The sequence below is a fragment of the Cupressus sempervirens genome, chromosome 10, assembly GCF_028749045.1.
Source record: "Cupressus sempervirens isolate cs-2001-9-10 chromosome 10, ASM2874904v1, whole genome shotgun sequence".
Classification (NCBI taxonomy): domain Eukaryota; kingdom Viridiplantae; phylum Streptophyta; class Pinopsida; order Cupressales; family Cupressaceae; genus Cupressus; species Cupressus sempervirens.
Window position 1 is genome coordinate 138,121,428 of NC_143127.1, and position 20,255 is coordinate 138,141,682.

A 20,255-nucleotide genomic window follows, 5' to 3' on the forward strand; every position below is an offset into this window, starting at 1 on the left:
TCCACCCATCTTTTCATTTTAATCCCTTCTATAATGTTCTCCTTCAATCCTCTTTGAATTCTCCTCAAAATAATTCATCTTGAATTATGTTCCACTAGCTCATCAAGCTTATCTTCCACATAGTTCACACAATCCAAGAAATAAAACTCATTGGCTTAGATTCATCAAATTCACAATCCTTCTCATAATGGTGTCACTCATCATTAAATTTCTTTTGATTCTTGACACATACTACATTGCCTGGAATCCACTATCAAATCACTTAGGATGAATGGAAGTTTATTGGTGCTTGACATTAACTCAAGTTTTACTTGGCTTATACTCTATTACTGAACATACACTCAAATTTGTCATTTCTCAGCTCCAACTAATTTTTTTCTTGACTTACACTAACATTTCCTAGCATCTATTGTGCATATTTTTATGTTTTGTAGACTCAATTCTTCTTACTTGTTCTCCTAGACTTAATCAGTCTATCCATCCTTTGGAACCTTAAGTAGCTAATCAATCCACTATAACATCACTATCTTAACTAATCTTTGTACTCCCTTTCCATATCATAACTCAAACTTTCCTCTAGGTAATATTATTACCTCATTTGATCAAATCTTCTTCATTAATCAAATAAATGATAGTACTAAAATTATTTAAACAATTATCTTACTAGCAAGTAGTAGATTTGACATTACGGACCAAATAATGATTAAAACACATTCTCATACTTGTATCTATCTATTTTCAACACTATTATGGTCCATCCATTCTACTTTGTACACTAAAGAAATGTTGGAGAATTGTGATGCTAGTGGACTTTCAAAATCACCAAGAGACTTGCTAGATCAATTTTTATGTCCTAGAGTTGATGGTTTTTTCATTTATCAAAATGCTTTCTTAAATGAGAAATGTTCAAAATGTGGTGGCTTATATAAGTTTGGCACATGCTTCCATGAAGGGTGCGAACAAGATCATGGGATGCCAATAGTTAAATTTTTTTATATGAAATGGTGAAATACACATTGAATAGTGGAGGTGAGGGCTCTATATGTGAATTGGTTGCAAAAGAAATTAGTGTGGCTAGTTTTATTTCAAATTTCAAGAAAAATCTTTTGTATAAGTATGGAAGGCATAGTCACAAGTCTCAATGGTTGGCTCAACAATGTAGAATGTGTAAGGAGACTTTTCCCATTGGACCTATGGTGCAAAGGCCCTAACTATCAACTCTTTCACACTTTTGTTATACCTTAGATTAAAAAAATTCCCCAATATCTTATTCCATAAAATAATTTGAGACTCCACAAGGTAGTCCATAGACACAAACTAGTTTTCTCCTAGGCTACTTAGACAAAATCTAAAAACAATAGGTACTCAGGCATGAATTTGATTATTAGGGTAGAATCCAGTCTCCCTCCCACTAATGACAATCAAAACAAACAAGTTTAGACTTCACAACACAATCCCTAGGTTTGTGGTATACAAGGAAAAATACATTCCTGAAGGAGGGCTACAAGGATTGTGACCAAAAATTTGGTATAAATTGCTCCCAAGGACACATCCAATCCCAATTTATTGTTCAACAAGAAAATTTTAACTATCTTGAATGTATCCCAAGAGATGAGAACTATACCAATCCCCTAACATTACTTTTCCTCTAAATCACTTAATATGAATTAGGCATAATTAGGGCTCATTTATAAAGAAACTTCCCTTTTTACTATCTCCCAAACTTTTCCAATAGTTGGATCATGAATTAACACTACTTCTCTAATTTCATCATTAGATTCCACCCCTAACTTGATCTATGCATTCATTTGCATCAAATAGGATAGTCACATGGAGATGCTTATCCTAGGGTTCTGCTCATAACTCTAGCAACCAACATTTTCACAACTTTCAAGCACTAAAATCATAAATTAAATTTCCATAGCCTAAAAATAACCAAGGGTTTTATTTTTCTATGGTTACTTTGCAAGATATTGTTAGAGTAAATAATTAATTTACTAATTATTTATTCTATTTACTTAAGCTTACGTAGGTAAATGCATTTTATTTATTAGTTGTAGCCTAGGAGTTTGTTATAAGTTGTTGACAATATGAGAGTTTTTTCTCTCCTAAGTCATACTTATCCTCTCACCTTGTCCAAGGACTTTCCACCTCATTTGGATGTATGCTTAGTTGTCAAACTTATCTCCTAGCATCTTTTAGCTTGTTCTAAGAGATTCCTTAAGCTCTTTATATTCGAGCTACCTCATTGTATTTCATATCTCATTCTTTCATATCGTAAATACATATTTTCTTGTGTTTGAATATCTTGTTCTCTCTCATGTCCATTTAGGATTTTTCCCTAGCTCCACACTCTTCTCTCCTTAGCTTCCCTTTGATAGGTTATTGCATGTAGGTGATCTTGGGTATCTTTGGAGTTGGATTTCATCAACTCCAACATGGCATCAGAGCCTTCCTACTGCTACTTGGTTGAAGAATTTTTGAAGCCATGATTTGGAGTCACAAACCCTAATTTTTTAATGCATTTTCTTAAAATTGGGTTAACAACAATTTTTTAGAGCACTTTGGACCCAAATGGATGCTGCCATTGGATCCGAAAGGCCATTTGTAGTCAAGATTCATATAAAAATTTCTATTTTTGGTGACAGGGCATTAAGGAATGTTTTTTTAGGCCTCCTAGTTGCTGCCATATGAATTGTATGAAATTTTAGAGAAAAATTAAAAAAAAAAAAAATCTTTTTTGGGCATGCCACATAGCGACCACCAGGTGGCCACCACCATGCCACCTTGGCCCAGCCAGCATGCAGCCTACCATAGCTACACGACCGCAACATCGCTGCGACCAATGGGCCACCTACCGGCCACCGCAGCTGGGCGACACCCCCACAATACTCTACTCTACCAATCATCACCACTAGTTCATAGCTCCTCCACCTCCCAGCCTTCACCCGCCAACTCAACAACACACTTAGCCACACTTGACACTGCATTGAGGTGACATGTGGCATAGGTGCCATGTGGACCCTGCCATGTCACCTGTTATATTAGATTTTTCCATGTGGCGTGCCATGTGGCATCTTTTTTGTTGTGATGGCTTCTCAGCTATCAAATTTAAGCTAGTGAAATACTGACATCAATGTGACATTAGCACTACAGCAACATACCTTGCTTGCACATCTCCAAGGTCAATTTTTGACCTACCTTCAATTTTTTGGCCTTAACATGAGCATACAGAGGTATTTTTCCAATCCAAAAGAAGTGCCAAAAAGCTGGTTTTGAGTTGGAGACATTGGTGCAAGTATTTTTATATTTTGATGAATTTTTAGTGCCCATTTTTTTAGTTGAAGTCTAAAGTTTTGTTTTTGACTCTGGCATGCATATCTTTTGCGTCTTATGTTAGTTTTTTAAAAATGTTATATTTTTGGAAAGTTGATTTTGTCACCTTTTCATAAATGTGGTTTTTTTCCTTAGATTTTGGTCCATGCTCTTTCTATCATATTTTTGGCATTTTTGGTCCATGGTGGATATCTTGGGTGTTTCAAGTCCGAGGATCATTTTCCTGGCATGGTTTCTTTTGTTTTAGGCTATACTTTCTTTTGTGTCAGCTTTTTCCTTGTTCTAATCATTGTAGACATCATTTGTAAGCACTTTTGTATATGCACTAAGATAAAGTGTCACATTTTCATTTCAAGTTAATGAATGTTGTTCTTGAGTCAGTTGTACATGCACTATTTTTATAAAGCACCATGGGGGGGATAGTTGTTTGCTATTTTAGGAATTCTCCCTTTGTCAAGTGAGTGTCCCTTCCATGACATTAGCCCCATGCAGCATCAGTGTGACCATGTCTTTATAGGTGTTTTTACCTCTTCATCTCTCATTGTTCTTGGTTCATTTATAGGAGACTTTGGCCCATCTTCTCAGTTGCCTATCATCTCACCCCATCTGGATTAAGGGGGGGGGGTTATGTTGTTGTTCTAATGTATCCATGGTTTGATGATTCAATAGTGTGAACTATGTATTCAGTGGTTGATCCTATATATGAGGTGATTGTAGTGGTTGGCTACCTATGCATTTTGGTGAGATGGATCATCTATCATATAGACACACTCGATTTGTTCCTTCCTCTTCCATGGAGGTTCTTTAGATTAGTAGTTTTCTTTTTGATGGTAGAGTTTTTGTGGCTTCTTCAAACTTCAGTGATGCTCTTCATGATCACTCCTTGTTCCTATTTTAGGGGACATTTCCCTAGTTGGAGGCTTTTTTAGTTCTTCACTAGGTTCTTACCTCTTTTTGGGGGAGGGTTTTTCTCACTTGGTTTTCTCTCTTTCCTCATTTTTAGAACTTGCTTTTTGCATTGTACATGGGTACCTAAAATGGCCTTATTGCCGAGACCCATTTTGCTTTCCCTAAGTTGCACTTAAGGGGGGGTGTTAGAGTAAATAATTAATTTACTAATTATTTAGTCTATTTACTTAAGCTTACTTAGGTGAATGCATTTATTTATTAGTTGTAACCTAGGAGTGTTATAAGTTGTTGACAATACAGGAGTTTGTTCTCTCCTAAGTCATACTTATCCTCTCACCTTGTTCAAAGAATTTCCACCTTATGTGGATGTATGCTTAGTTATCACACTTATATCCTAGCATCTTCTAGCTTGTTCTAGGAGATTCCTTGAGCTCTTTATATTCAAGCTCCTTCATTGTATTTCATATCTCATTCTTGTATATTGTAAATACATATTTTCTTGTGTTTTCATATCTTCTTCTCTCTCATGTCTATTTAGGATTTTTCCCTAACTCCACACTCTTCTCTCCTTGGCTTTCCTTTGACAAGTTATTGCATGTAGGTGATCTTAGGCATCTTCGGAGTTGGATTTCATCAACTCCAACAGATATGAGAAAAAAAGATGAAACCTTAGGTATGCAATTGTTCTAGACTAGTTAGGATAAAATCCTTCCTAACTTTCTTATACCTTTAAGTCAAAACCTATAACCCAATGAAATGGAAAGGTGACTCAATCTTCAAACTGGTCATGTAACCCAGTCAATGATGTGATATTGTACAATTCTATATAATGCCCAGAATCAACAAAAATAGACCAAAATATCAATTTTTTTAGTGATTCAATGCTCCCTCCATAAAATCTCAATTCCAATATGTCATTAGAAATTTTTTCCATCCTATTTCTATATGTCCTAATAGTTAATTCAACCAAAAAGTGGTTTGGAATGATTTTGCACCAAAATGCCAAAAAGTTGCTCATTAGCAATTTTAACAACTTTGACAACTTTTGATAACTTTGAGCAAAAAGTTGTAAAAAAGGAATTTTTTGTTATTTATTGTATTATAGAGGATTTAGAAGATGTTTAAAACAATATTTAGGACCTCCTAACATCTTATCTCCTATTCATAGCATAAAATATCCGTATACTCAAGGTAGATGACATGATTTATAATTACATCTTATGTCCCTTGGCCTTACCTTTAGGACTTATTACATGAATTAAAAGGAGAAGTTATAACACATTAGTTCCTTAATGAAGATTCATTTGAGTGTTCCCTTACACCATACTCTCAAGGTTGATTAATCTCAAGTCCCTTTAAGGTGATTTCTTGTAAACTTGTGTCTTGCCTCTTCATGTCTACTTCATCCATCCAAATAATCTTCTCTTTAGGATAACCTTCCCACTTCACCAAATACTTCTTCTAAGTATTCTTCCTAGTATTCTTAATAAAAATAGTGTCTAATATCATCTTAGGTTCCTTTCTTGCATGGGAAGGTAAAGTTGCAATATCTTCTTCAAACTCCTTAAACTGTGTTTTGTTTCCTTTATCTACATCACCTTTATAAGGTCTGAGATCAGAGATATTGAAGATTTTTGAGATGCCAAGGTGTCCTAGAAGTTCAAATTCATATGTATTTTTTCCCAATTTTCTTAACACCTTACAAGGACCAACCTTTTTTATTAGCAATTTGGTGTGCTCACCCTTTGGAAATCTCTCCTTCTTCAAGGAGACCTACACCAAATCGTCAATCTATAATTATACATCTCTCCTACCTTTATCCTTAGCTTATTTATACTTAATTTCACTCTTTCTCAATTCCATCTTAACTTGACCATGGACATCCTTCATATGATAAAAAAAAAATCTTCATCATGAGCACTAATTGGAACATTAGATGGAATATTTCTCATCTCCAAGACATCCTTTGGGCTGTACCCATAAAAAACATGAAAGGGACTCTTTCCCTATTGGAATTGTGTTATATTTGTCATTAGTGACAACACTTATTCAATTCTGTATGGTTACCAAGCTCATCATTCAGTCTCTAGTGTTTATTGAGCAATCTAGTGATAATCAAGTTTCACAGTTCATACCAAGTATTCATGAAGCCACCAAGTGATTATGGATAGTGTGCAGTCCAATAGTGTTCACTGAGTAGATAGTGGTCACCAAGCTTCACAGTGTCTACTAACTCATTAGTTTATGTGATGAGAAGCTTGTGTCTACCGAGTGATGGAATGAGTAGTATTTATTGAACGCAAGCAAGGTAAAAAATGTCATCAATATCTACCAAGTCTACAATGTTTACTAAGTTCCATGCTATGTTGTGTGATTAGTATGGAACATGCTTCTACTTCTACCAACTGCATGATGATGTCAAGTAATGTAGTGGATGCTAAGTATCAGAAGTTCACCAAGTCAGCTTGTAGAACTTGAATTTCTATTGTTTCGCTGACTTAGTAATATTTTGTTTTCTTGTGTTTCAGCTAACCTTGTAATTATAAATATTGGAATGGTATATATATGTGATGTATTGTATCATACCAATGTATTATGGGTATGTAACATTTTGAGAAGAGTGAATGCAAATCAATAGCAAAGTAGAGTATTCAACAAGGTCTATAAGGAGTAGTAAAGTTATATCAATCACAAGAGATGATTTGTACTTCAAGGATCTAATCAGCAATCAAGTTGTAAGTTAGATCTACTATTTCATCCTAACAGGTGAACCTATTTTCTCAAATCCTTTAATAGGGTAGACTTAATAGTCTTTCTTTGAATCGCTTAATAGAGTGCATACTTCATTGTATGTTTGTAAAACCTCTAACAAGGTGGATCTAGCAATCCAAATTCCTCTTAATAGGGAAGATCATAAAAAGTGGTCAATGTAAGCCTTAATAGGCCAACTTTATACTGTAGTAGTGAATTTTTCTGGGTATCATCCCCACCCTAGTTTTACTTTCTATTTGGAAGGTTTCTGGGTCACCAAAATTCTATGTTCATGTGTAATGAATGTTTATCTTTCTCATGCATGCAATAGATTAGATAAATGAATGATGAATGGATTATGCTAATTAAGTGTTGTATTAATTAAGGTTTTTGAAGTTACTGATTCAACCCTCTCCTCTCAATAACTTAGCTAGTCTTGATTATTTCTAACAATTGATATTAGAGCATTGTGGTTCTCAGGATAAAGCTTGATAGCTTGAGCAAAGATCAAGGAGAATGGAGATATTCAAACTTGACAAAGCTATTGATAATGAGAAGCTAGATCTAGAGATGACCATAGCTCAACTTAAGGAAGCAAAAAAGCATCTTTCCCAATCCCTAAAAAGAAGCAAGGAACTTGCAAAACAAATGAATGACCACCAGTATGTTGAATAAAAGATTGAAGATTTTTTCCCTTCAAGCAGTTCAGATGAAGAGAATGAGGCAATCAAAGAACTCCTCGAAAGGAATGGCTCTCTACAAGAAGAGGTAAGAAAATTGAAAAGAGAATAGGAAATTTAGTCAATAAGATTGTGTGAAATCTTGGAACATAGGAATAAGGAAAATCAAGATTTGGAGGCAAGGAACAATGAAACTCAAAGCCAGTCCCTTCAGTAAGAAAGTCTTATCAATTAGCTCTCCAATGCAAATGAGGAAATCATGAATCTGAGATCTAAAAATGAAAGTTTAAGGAATGATTTAATCATTGAAAGAAAAATAAATGAAAGATTGAAAGCTGATCTAAATTCTATAAAGTAACTCAATGAAAGGTTAATGAAATCTTAACCAGACATGGATCAATTGAATTAGAAAAGTAAGAAAAACCTCTATAGGAAAAAAGGTAAAGCAAGACTTGGATACAAAGAAGAAGGTGAATCTTCCAAACAAGGTGCCTAAAGAAATCAAAGACCTACTTGCAATCATTGTGGAAAGCTATGTCCTACATCAAAAAAATGTTGGAGCAATGGAAAGGGAAAATTCAATGGAAAATGCTACAATTGCAGTCAACATGGTCATAAAGCTAATGAATGAATGGTGAAATCAAAATTTGAAGGTAAATGTCACAAATGCAAGAAACAAGGTCACAAGGCATCTGAATGTAGAACTAAACCATTCAATCCAGTTGAACAAATTGTCAAGGAAATATTTGGTTGAGACTATAATACTTGGTGTAGATGTCATTATTGTTGAGAAATTGGACACATTGGCATAAACTGTGTAAAGCATCACTTGAGAAAGAAGGATCCAATAGTAAGATGTTACACATGCACTAAACTTGGTCATATAGCTAAGAATTACATGAATATAGATAGAGTTGAAGATGAAAAGAAAGCTAAAGCTGATAATATCAGGAAGTAGATGAGACAGTAGTGGATTCCAAAATCTACTGAGGAAGCCAGCTTAAATGATGGTCATGTCACTAAAGAAGTGGGTGACTCCACTATTTCCAATTAGATTCTTAAAGGAGAAACTAGAACTGTATCTTCAAGTCATATCTAGAGCAGTTCCAAATGAAACAAAGTAGAAGATCCAAATCAATATTTTAGATACAAAGGGATCATAAGAAATCTGGTCATACTAAGCAAGGTTAGTCATAGACTCAACTAAGCTAGGTTGGGAGTAATAAAAGTTTTGTTTGATTGTCAAGTCACAAGCATCTACCAAGCACATCAAGTGGATGATAGTTTGTCATGCACTACATCATTATGGTACCAAGCATTAATGGATAATTTTCATCAAAAAGGGTAGAATTTGACTTCATTTTTCACTGCAACTTTAGAAAACATAGAGCAAAGTGATTTCTAGGTGCATTCAAGCAACCTCAACCAAATTTGCAGCAAATTATTTCTTGAAGAAATTTTTCTCATCTGCTGAGCAACCATGGAATCTAGAAGCAACAATAGAAACAAGAGAAAAAGATGATCTAAGATGTTGGTAAAAGGTGTGGAATGGAAAGTGCCAAACTTCAAGATAGTACTAGTAGTTGTGAAGTCACTTGACCTTAATGGAACTCAATCAAAAATTCCTCCAAAGGTACTCCTCATTAACAATATTTGCACTCATTTTAAGTATTTTTTTTAGGAAATTTGAACCCTAGAAATGGATAGTGCCCTAGGAGAAATGTGTGTTGATGGTTCTTTGAAACTCGAGCATAAGCATTTAGAATTCAACGGGTTAACCCATATCCCACATATGCCAAGGAGCTTCTAGATTAAGTGGATTAGGTATATTGTCAGTCATGTGTATAATGGTCAGTTGTGGTTAGAGCAATCAATATTAATCACAAAGAAAATGATACATAAGATCATAGGTTTCCCTATGTTGAGTAGGGCCAAAACTACCAAAACCCTAGATCGAGATGAGTTTCAAAAGAAAACCCTAGCCGAGTGGGATGGTAGAGGTCTAAAGATTAGCACAATATCTAACATAGAATTAAGGTTTGGTATCCATATCATTGCTCACAAGATTTATAGGTCCAGTCATTCGAATAGTGTGCTATGTGAGGCAATTGATTTGGCATATAAGGTTGTAAAGAAAAATCTAGAATTTGATCTGTCAGAATTATCGTTGAAACAACTAAACAAAAACATTGACAGTATCAGGACATCAAAGAACAACCCCTATAAATTTGGTTCTTTGTTAACATGCCTCTTCTTTTATGTTCAAAAGTTTTTCCCATCAAAAGCTTCAATAGTATGGAGGAAGGATACTCCAATTTTGTATCAAATAAATGAATTCATTGCAGAAATGGGTGAAAATTTTGATAGCATTATGGATAATCATTTTGAAGCTTTCAAGGAGAAGATGAACAATAGTTTAAAGATTCCTCCCAAGATAGTTAATGATTATAAAGATGATGTATGTTTTATGGTTGATTGTGATAGAGTGTATATCCAAGTAGTCAGGCCTAGAATTACATGGGTGAAACCTCTTCCATATGAGGTTAACATTGATGAAATCAAATATATTATTGAAGCCCTAGTAAATGAGCTAGTAGATCCTAAGCAACCTATTTTTGGAACTTGTGATGCAGCCAAAGCTAGAAGTGGGCTTTAAATCAATCTACCATAGGCTATAAGCAAAGGCAAGAGGAAGGTATCCAAATTGAAAACTACAAGTGGCCCTCTCATGCTTATCAAGGGAAAAGGAGAGGATGAAGAAGAATTTAAAGAAGAAGGGTAGGAATCTAAGAAGGAGGAAAAGCCTGTGAAAATGAAGGGTAGGGTAATTATTACCAAGCCACCCAAAGCCTCTATAGCTATATTCACAAGGAGATATAGGAAGAAAGGTGGGAGCAAAGTTGTGTTCAACAACCCATTACTTACCTTCCAAGAAAGGTTGAAACAAATGGAAGAAGGTGCAGGCATCACAAACTTCAAGGCCCTAAATTTTGAAACAAGAACAAATTTTGAGAAGATGTAAATTGAGGAGTTAATGTTCAATAAAATGGGAAAATGGAAATATTCTCATGATCAAATTGCTCTTCAGATTTCAGATGAATTTTTGGATAGATTGAAGCCAAGGTGGGAATTATCTATATAGACAACTAATGACATATATGAGCAATCACTGAGGCAATTGTTCCTGAATCTTTAAAATGAAGAGGTTAAGGCAACAATGAAAGACAATGAAGGTAAAATGATGATTAGACTCTATACATGTTTTATTTTGATCAAAGACATTGAGCATGTGGTTAGGGATGCAAAAGACATGTGGAAGAACATATATCATCTGCACAAGCCTAGTGAAGACCCAGTGGAAATCAAGGATGATGATAACACACCCTATGTTACCATGATGAAGAAGATAACACACCCTGTGTTACCATTGATGCTGAGGAATGTCAAGAGTTGATAAAGGATGATGAAGAAGAGAAAGAGGAAGAAGTTGATGAGGAAGATAAGGAAGGAGATGAAGAAAGTGATCCAGTGAGAATAGCAACACAAGTTATAGCCTCCCTTCCTCATTCTCCACCAAAGACTACAACATCATGAGGGTTGGAGACAGCTTCAGCAAATGTGATCACAACTACAATAGACACATTATCTTTGTAGTCACTATTTGCTACCTCTTAGTTCCAGGTATCAATAATGGAAATGTTTACCACTTCATCCATCAAGCTGTAGCCCTCCTCTTCATTAGCTCCTGAGCCAACTTCATCAACAACATATACATTAAGTTCATCATCATGTTCTATAGTTTTGACTACTATAGCTTTGTTAGCACCAATTTTTGTTCTAGTTAGTTCTTCTATTGTAAGTACTCCAATTTGTGCTCCACCTATTGCTACTTCAATTTTGGATAGCACATTAGTTTTGGATTTAGTTAGCACCTCTTTTAGTTTTCCTTCAATTGGTCCTATTCAAGTTTTCATTGTAAGTCCATCTATCTCTACAATTGTTTCTATTTCTAAGTCCAAGGAAGTAAGGTTAGAATTAGAATGAAGGAATCTAAAACTTTTTCTTACTAGTAAAGAAATTGATGATGATATTGATTTAGAAAAGTAAATTGTTATTCCTAAGTTTGATCTGGATACTTCTATAGTTGACGAAATGAAACTAGTTAGTCATCTTTTGGAACAAAAGGCAAGGCAAAAACAACTTAGAGAGGAAAGAGATAGAGAGTTCAAAATAATTGAAAATGCTAAGAATATAATAACTGAGGCTATAGGTGTTGATGTGGATTCATCACAACACATTTTGTTATAGTTGGAAGAAGTAGTCAATAAGTTCAATGAGGACACATTTGGTTAAGAAAAGCTAATTGAAAAGGTAGAGAAAAAAATTGAGAGTAAAGTTCTTGAGCAAATTGCTTAACACATTTCCATTAACCAGGTAGAACTATCCTTAATTTTGGGTAATCTTGAACATTCTTTTCCCAATGTGACATCACTTTTTGCTAAGTTATGTGATGTTACCGAGTTTACCAAGGAGATAAAAGAGAAACTCAATAAGATTGATGTAGATATGAAAGTCAATGCTCAAAAGCTACAACTTGACCCTAGCTCAAGCTCATCTCATCACATTAAGGTGATATTTTTGTCAAATATGTAGGAAAAATTGTTGAGAGAGGAAGCCAAGATTAGGTCCACATTGATAGATATAAAAAACATGATCCTTCCAATTATGGACACAATGCAGAAACTTATTGCATATTAAAAGTCATTGGTCTAGGATGATAATTTTTCTATTGCAAATCATATGACTAAACTTTCAGCAAAAGTTCAAGTGGCACTCTCCACCTAAAAATTTTTGCAAGGCAACTAGGATAAGACATTAGCTCTTATTCTCAAGGTACACTTTGAATTTCTCTCACATTTTGGTGTCTCTATTTAAATATATTGCATAAACTCTTTGGCATTATTGTTGAAAAGGGGGAGTAATAGATAGTAAGAGATATGTAGAGACAAAGGAGGAGAAAATAGATTGATATATGTACAGAGAGACTATGTATATATTATATCATATGTATGGGGGAGTTATGTGAAAATGTGTATATTGTAGCTTTAAAAAGATAAATTTTGAAAAATCAAAAAATGATATGTTAGTGTAAATAAGTCTTGGCTCATAAGTGTTTTTGTCACTAATGCCAAATGGAGAGATTTTTGGCATTGTGTTGTATTTTTCATTAGTGACAACATTTATTCAATTCTATATGGTTACCAAGCTCATCATTCAGTCTCTAGTGTTTACTGAGCAATCCAGTGATAACCAAGTTTCACAATTCATATCAAGCATTACTGAAGCTACTGAGTGAATATAGATAGTGTGTAGTCCAGCAGTGTTCACCGAGAAAATAGTGGTCATCGAGCTTCACAGTGTCTACCGAATCATCAGTTTGTGTGAACAGAAGCTAGTGTCTACCGAGTGATTGAATAGGCAATGTTTACTGAATGCAAGCAAGGTAGAAAAAGTAATTAGTATCTACCGAGTCTCCAATGGTTATTGAGTTTCAAGCTATGTTGTGTGATTAGTATGGATTGTGCCTCTACTTCTACCGAGAGCATGACAATGCCAAGTAATGCAGTGGATGCCAAGTAGTAGATGTTTGCTTGTGTTTTAGCTGACCTTGTAATTGAAAATATTGGAATGGTATATATATGTGATGTATTGTATTATACCAATTTATTATAGATATGTAATGTTTTGAGAAGAGTGAATGCAAATCAGCAACATAGTAGAGTATTCAGCAAGGTCTACAAGGAGCAGTAAAATTATATCAATCACAAGAGGTGATCTATACTTCAAGGATCTTATTAGCAATCAAGTTGTAAGTCAGATCTACTATTTCATCCTAACAAGTAAACCAATTTTCTCAAATCCTTTAACAGGGTAGACTTAATAGTCTTTCTTTGAATCTCTTAATATAGTGCATACTTCATTGTATGTTTGTAAAACCTCTAACAAGGTGCATCTAGCAATCCAAATTTCTCTAAATAGAGTAGATCATCAAAAGTGGTCAATGTAAGCTTTAACAGGCCAACTTTATACTATAATAGTGAATTTTTGTGGGTATTTTTGGGACTAAAAATTGCATGGTTAATTTTGAGTCGTATATTAAATTTTTTGAGAAATCAAGCCTTTTAAGAGCTTTTAAATGCATTTGTACCTAGCTATACCTTTGAGCCTCATGAGGTGTTTAATGTTTCTAACACCTTTCATTTAGTGCATCTACCTATCCCATGAAGTAAAATTGGCATTTCAAGTCATTTTGTGAAGTCTTGTTTCAAGAATTTGTCAATTCTGCATTTTTTACCTGTCTAAAAAAGCAAAAGGAGGCCATGTTTGCAATTGAATATCTCGCACCTAAAATTTTTTCATGACTTTACACTTTGGGAGTATTTAGTGTCCATACTAGAGAAGCTATGTTTTAGATTTCAAGTCATTTCAAATCTAGTTGACTAGGTTTTAGATCTCTCAAAGTTGGTCATTTACTGTTTTGTGCATTTGTGTAGTTGTTCACATTTCTGGGAAGCCCTGTTTGATGAGTTATAACTTTTGATTAGTTGACCAAAATATTGAAACTCCTTTTGCATTACATTGTAGACATTATAGAATTGTTATGTTTCAAGTTTCAACTTATGATGAATCCATTTGATCACCTTTCAAATGCAATTCCAAACATAATTTCAAAATCTTTACTAATGTCAGCAAGTGCAGATTGATTAGTACCCCTATTCATGATGTTATAACTTGAAATATATGATTGGTGAGATTGAATGGATTGTACCATTGTGTTTTACTCTAAAAATACTATAAGTGTGCCGATTTTCACATCTTGACAAATTCGTCTGCACACTTTTCCAAGCCAATCCCATTTGCAAAAAATATTTTTTGTAAGTGTTTCCAATCTACAAATTCTAACTAGCCTACTTTGACCGCTCTCCATTTGTGTCCTGTAATTTTTCATGAGCCCAAATCATAGATCCATATTTACCCCATGATAGTGACCTAATGCCCTAGTTGTCATTTCCCTAATTTTCAAAGCCAAATATGAACCAAGTTTATTGCTTTCTGACACATTTATCTGCAAGTGATTTTAAGAGGTCAACTTTGACAGTGAATATCTTTTGACCCTGAATTTTTCATGAGATGAGATTTTATAGGATGAGAGTATGTGGAACAGGGAGTCAATGTACCAATTTTTAGAGCTTGATTAGGTGTTTTGGTTAGTTTTTAAGGCTAGTCAATGGACCCCCTGCCAAAAAGTTGACAATTTGCAAAAAGTGGTAAAATGGTTTTCAATCGATTAATCAATGGTCGAACTTGGTTCTAATCAAGATGATGGGTTTGATGGATCAGTTCGAAGGTTAAGTTGTTCAGAAGTGAAATTTTTTTTTAGTCAGACCCACTTTGGGGCCTGACTAATTGCACCAAATTGGATCCATGGAGGCATATCTCAAAATGGGATGACTGATTCAAGCATCTCCACTACAATTATTAGATTGAGATAATTATTCCCCTTTCCATGCCAAGATGGAAATATACATATTTTGAGAGAAAAGTTTTGACATGCAACTGATATAGTTAAGAAAACCATGAAAGGATCCTTATCGATGGCTTCATTTTCTCTGATTGAATTATAAAAGAAGAAATATAGCTTCTTTCTATATGTATATTTGAAAAGATTGCACAAATTATGTGGGGATCAAATGATATAGGAAAGTGGCTTGAATAATTGTTGGTACTCATGTTGCACCTTGCCACCAGAGGATTGGACACATGCTCTACTTGGAATAAGATTTAAGGGTGCAAGATCAACTTCTAAGAAATCCATGATGCAACACAACTACCAAACACTGGTAGAGATGTCACTCCCTCTAATGATTGCAATGGAAATGGAATCATAGCTAGTCTCACTAAATCACAAACAGATACATCTTAATTAATAATAGATAACATGATTGATCCTACTTTGCAATTTTCTTCCAAGCTTTTATTGTACAAAGTGTTGGGGTATATTAAAAGGCCAGATCCTATTCCTTCAAAGAATGTTAAGAATGCCATTGATGTTGCTTATGGGATGCATTTCAATTGGTGCAAGCTTATCAGAGACAAAAAGTGCAGATTGAAAGAAAAGATTAAAGGGAGTCAACAACATAGAATATAGGTCCACACTGCTAGTAATAGATATGTACATATATGAAGAGCAGATGACGTTAAAGAATAAAAAAGGATGCCAAATTAAAGAGCACCCATCACATCCAAAGGGAAACATGAATAAGAAGGGTATGAAGAAGGAGGATTAATAGCTACAGAGGAGTATATATAAGAAAGACAAGTCACACCAATTTAAAGAACTCACCCATCCAATAAAAGCCACTAAAAAGAAGGCAACTCATAGTGTGAGTGGAATGGGGCTATGTAGGATAATTGGTGGCAATTTTCTTGCATCTTTCTTGGAAGAAAAACTCCTCATGACACACAAGATGGAGTTGGAAGTGCAGATTCAAGTCTTCAAAGATGGAGTTTTTTCACATTGATAAATAGAGCATACCCACATGTTTAAAAGCTAGGGAGCTCCACAAGTGGCTAAGATCAAGTCATAGCCTATAGCAAAGGAATGGAGACATCCTTGCATGGAGGAGCCACGAATCATTAAAACAATAGTCTCACATAGAATAAAGGAGGCATCTTTTGAATGATGAAGCCACAGTGAATAAAGAAGAGCTTGCACTAAAAAACTAGTCACCATGTTAGAAGAAAGGTGCCAAAGTTGAAGGAAATCCCATGCTAAAGACATCCACACACTAAGAAGACACCAACAAATACAAGTAAGCCATGACTTGTAAAAGGGGATCACATTTTTTAAGGAGAAGATGCTCATGCAAAGAAGAGGAATCTGTGCAACAAACAAAAGAAGGCAACAGTGTCAAGAGGAAAGAGGATTCTAGGGCTAGAGAAAAAATGATTTCAATGTTGAATAAAGGAGAACCTCATGCTAAGATATAAGGGGCAAAGCCATGACACAAAAATGAGGAAAGGCACAGGAGGAAAGGCTATGGCAATTCCAAAAGCCATTGAGATAGCTTATATCCCACATCACCTATGTGAGGGGAGCTTTTGATATTTAAATACAATTGCACACATATCCATAGTGTCAACAAGATAGAAGCTTTTAAAGACAGCTCCTTGGGTAGGTCGGCCTATGGTCAACCAAAGACAATAGAATAAATTTTGAATGAACACACACATCAAAGGGGATGGCATTAGCAACAAAAAGTGTTTGGAAAAGTCAAAAAATCTGACAACTCGCTACCTCGCTAGCTGAAAAATCCAAGGTTTTCTAGCTAGCAAGATAATGAATTGCTGAAAAACTCAAAAAATTGGCAAGAGACAAAAGGAGAACGTGGGTCCCTTCTGTGTGATATGGTAGTTTGACAATGAACTAGTGAATGACATGTGGCAAGCAGGTAGTGATGTGGCAAGCAAATTTCAAGGATTCACCAGATTGTGCCACGTGGCAAATTGGAGGGTTGTCACCATATCGTGAAGAGGAATTTGTTCACTAGTTAACATAGCAACATGATGACTGCCCAACCGGCAATGAGGTGGATGAATGATGTGGAAAAAATTGGACCAATCAAAACTTGCCACATTTCAAGGTCAGTCAACCATGTTTGGCCTAGATGGTGATTGTGAAGGGAATCCAAACTTCACTAAAAATTTAAATTTTCCCAAATGAACGTACTAGGTCAACATTTTAAATAATGTCTAATTATTTGCATAGTTCAAACTTATAATGTATCAAATTTTTGATTTTTCCAAGTGCTATGCAAAACCATGAGACAGAGACCTAAACTAAAAAAGGGCATAACTGGAGCATTTTTTATCGAAAAAGGGCACTCCAATATACCATCAAAACAAAAATGAGATGAACTTTTCAAATATAAGGTCAGATTGTACACAGGTATTCACTAGTTCATTTTATAGGTCAATTTGTAAAATTTGGGATATTGGTAGTAGAACAAGCATACTTGATCATTAAGCATCAAAGTTTGTTAGAGGGAAGATTTAAAGACCTTTTGAAGCCTAAATATGGAGAAATTTTTTGGAAAAGGTTATATTGGCTTCCTGAGGTTATTTGTAACTAGTTTTTCACTTTTACCATGAATTCACTTTAGCACCCAAATTAGTTATGATGATGAAGAAAATATCTCAGATATTTCTACCTTGTAGAGGCCACATGCTGGGATTTTGATATTCAGTTATAGAGAGAAGGTAGAGAGAGTCTTTTCATGGTAAAGAGAGGGAATTTTAAGTAGACAGATGTCAAATGTAGAGAAAATCTGAGAATTCCTTCTTCCTATATCTTTCTCATCTTTTCTCATGGTATAGGTTCTAGTTTTTAGGGAGAAAATTTGCTTGTTACTGTGATACGAGGTTTTGGTTCCAGTTTTGATGTATTCCCAATACTATGACACCATTTTTTAGAATAATTCTCTCATGTGAATATCATTAGGAAGGATAATACATATAGTCCAGATCTGTTAGGTTTTTCTATGTTTTCATTTCATGCACAGGAATGTATTGTTTCAAGGAAATTAATACAAAGAACAGCAAGTTGAGTTTCATCTTGAATCTTGTCTCCTTTATCAGTGATCTTCAATGTTTTATAATCTTTGAACAAAGAGCTTAGGTTGTAGTTGTAGTCCCATAAGGCTGTATGTTATTTCATTGTTGCTTATAACTCAAGGGGTTATGTAAATGCTTTAGGGGAATCAACAAGGTTGCAAGCTTGCTGATGGGGATATCATGTAAGAATGAGATTCAAATTGAGCATCAATGTCTGTTCATAAGGTGAATGGATAGATCAAATATCTAAATATATGAATAAGTATCAGGTATCCATATGTATGCATTTGATTCATGGATTTGCCCAATGGATTAGGCACTAGTCAACTACATGATCATTAGGTCCTACTGCTGCATATTAAGGGTTTTTATGATTTCAACATTATTAATCAAATTTTCTTTCCCTTTCATGTTGAAGAACCTAAACATGATTCCCTCACTCAGCTGGTGAATATCATAGAATTTGCATTTAGCTACTATAGATCTATGTCATTGCATGAGTATTAGGAGATATAAGGGCTTTTATCTACTTTGTTAGATCCAAGGATATGTTTTTCACTGGTACTATATTAATTGAATTTGAGGTTCACCCACCTAGGTTTTGCAAAGCTTGAAGTGAAGAAGGTCAAGCCTTATAGTTGGCCTGGTGTTTGAATTGATGTGTTGAAGATGGGAGTTAGCTGCACCTAGATGTGTCATATTCTCATCAGGGTAATTGGAAACCAGTAACATTTTCAAACACCAACAAAATGGCAGCTTTGCTGGGGACTTGTATTGAGTCTAAATGAATGACAAACCTTGAGAATTTGAAGAAGATTCAATACATTAGAAAGAATTTTCTATAGTAGTAGGGTTGTGTGGTGTTCTTCATATCCTTGCTAGCTTTTGTGTTCCCTAGTAAGCTTTATTCTCTTATAGTAGTAGTTCTCAAATTGGATGCAAATTGTGTTGATAAATGAGTAAATCCTCAATTAGTTTAGTTTGGTGTGAATTATTGTTATAAAGTTTTAGAGTCAATGGAATGATTAGTATCTTGTTCTATTTTCAAAATATTTGAGGATCTGCAAGTTATTTCATGCTAAAAGTCTAGTTTAGAATTAGATCAGTAATGATTTGTATTGTAAAATCTTTTCTCACAATTGTGAGTAGCGACTCTATCTCTGCAACTAGTGGTATTTAATTGTACGTGTATTTTGTTGAGGGCTTTCAAAAAATTATTGGGCGGATCTAAATTTATTGTTTAATTTTTGTTTGAAAAGAGAAGTGTAGTTTCGATTTGATGTTGTTGAAGAACTTATGTTTCAGCTTTGTTTAGAAGTTTCAAATTCAAGATAAATCTAAAGAGGGTTTCTTCTATCTGATATTGTTTCAAATAAATTTGTAATTCTATTCAAATCTAATTCAATTCATGTGTCACTTAATGTGAGTGGTGACTTGAAGTTAATCTCTATACTAGTGTAGTATTATGGATGAATTGTGATTAGTTACTATAGGAGAAGAACATATCTGAAGAGGTTGAAACATTTGAATGGTTGCAAGATTTGTGGTGTATTGATTCAAAAGGTTTAGTAAGGATTTGATAAGACTTTGGGTCTACTGTTGTAAATGGTAGGAAGAGAACTTTTAGCCATCTAGATCTTGAGGTATTCTCATTTTCATGTATTCTCTTTTCATGAGAATTAATTGTGAAAAGTGTTCTCCATCAAGTCAATTTTAGCACTAAAAGGAGGAGAATAGTTTAAAAGGCTTTATACACTTCATTGGATTAAGTTTCAATAGTTTTTGTCTTTAAGTTGTGAAGTGTATTTGAAGAAATTCATTTGGTAGAGAGTTGTGGAAGCCTACTACAAGTTACAAATCAAAATTTATTATGGATGAATGAGTTCTATATCTTTGAAGAATTTC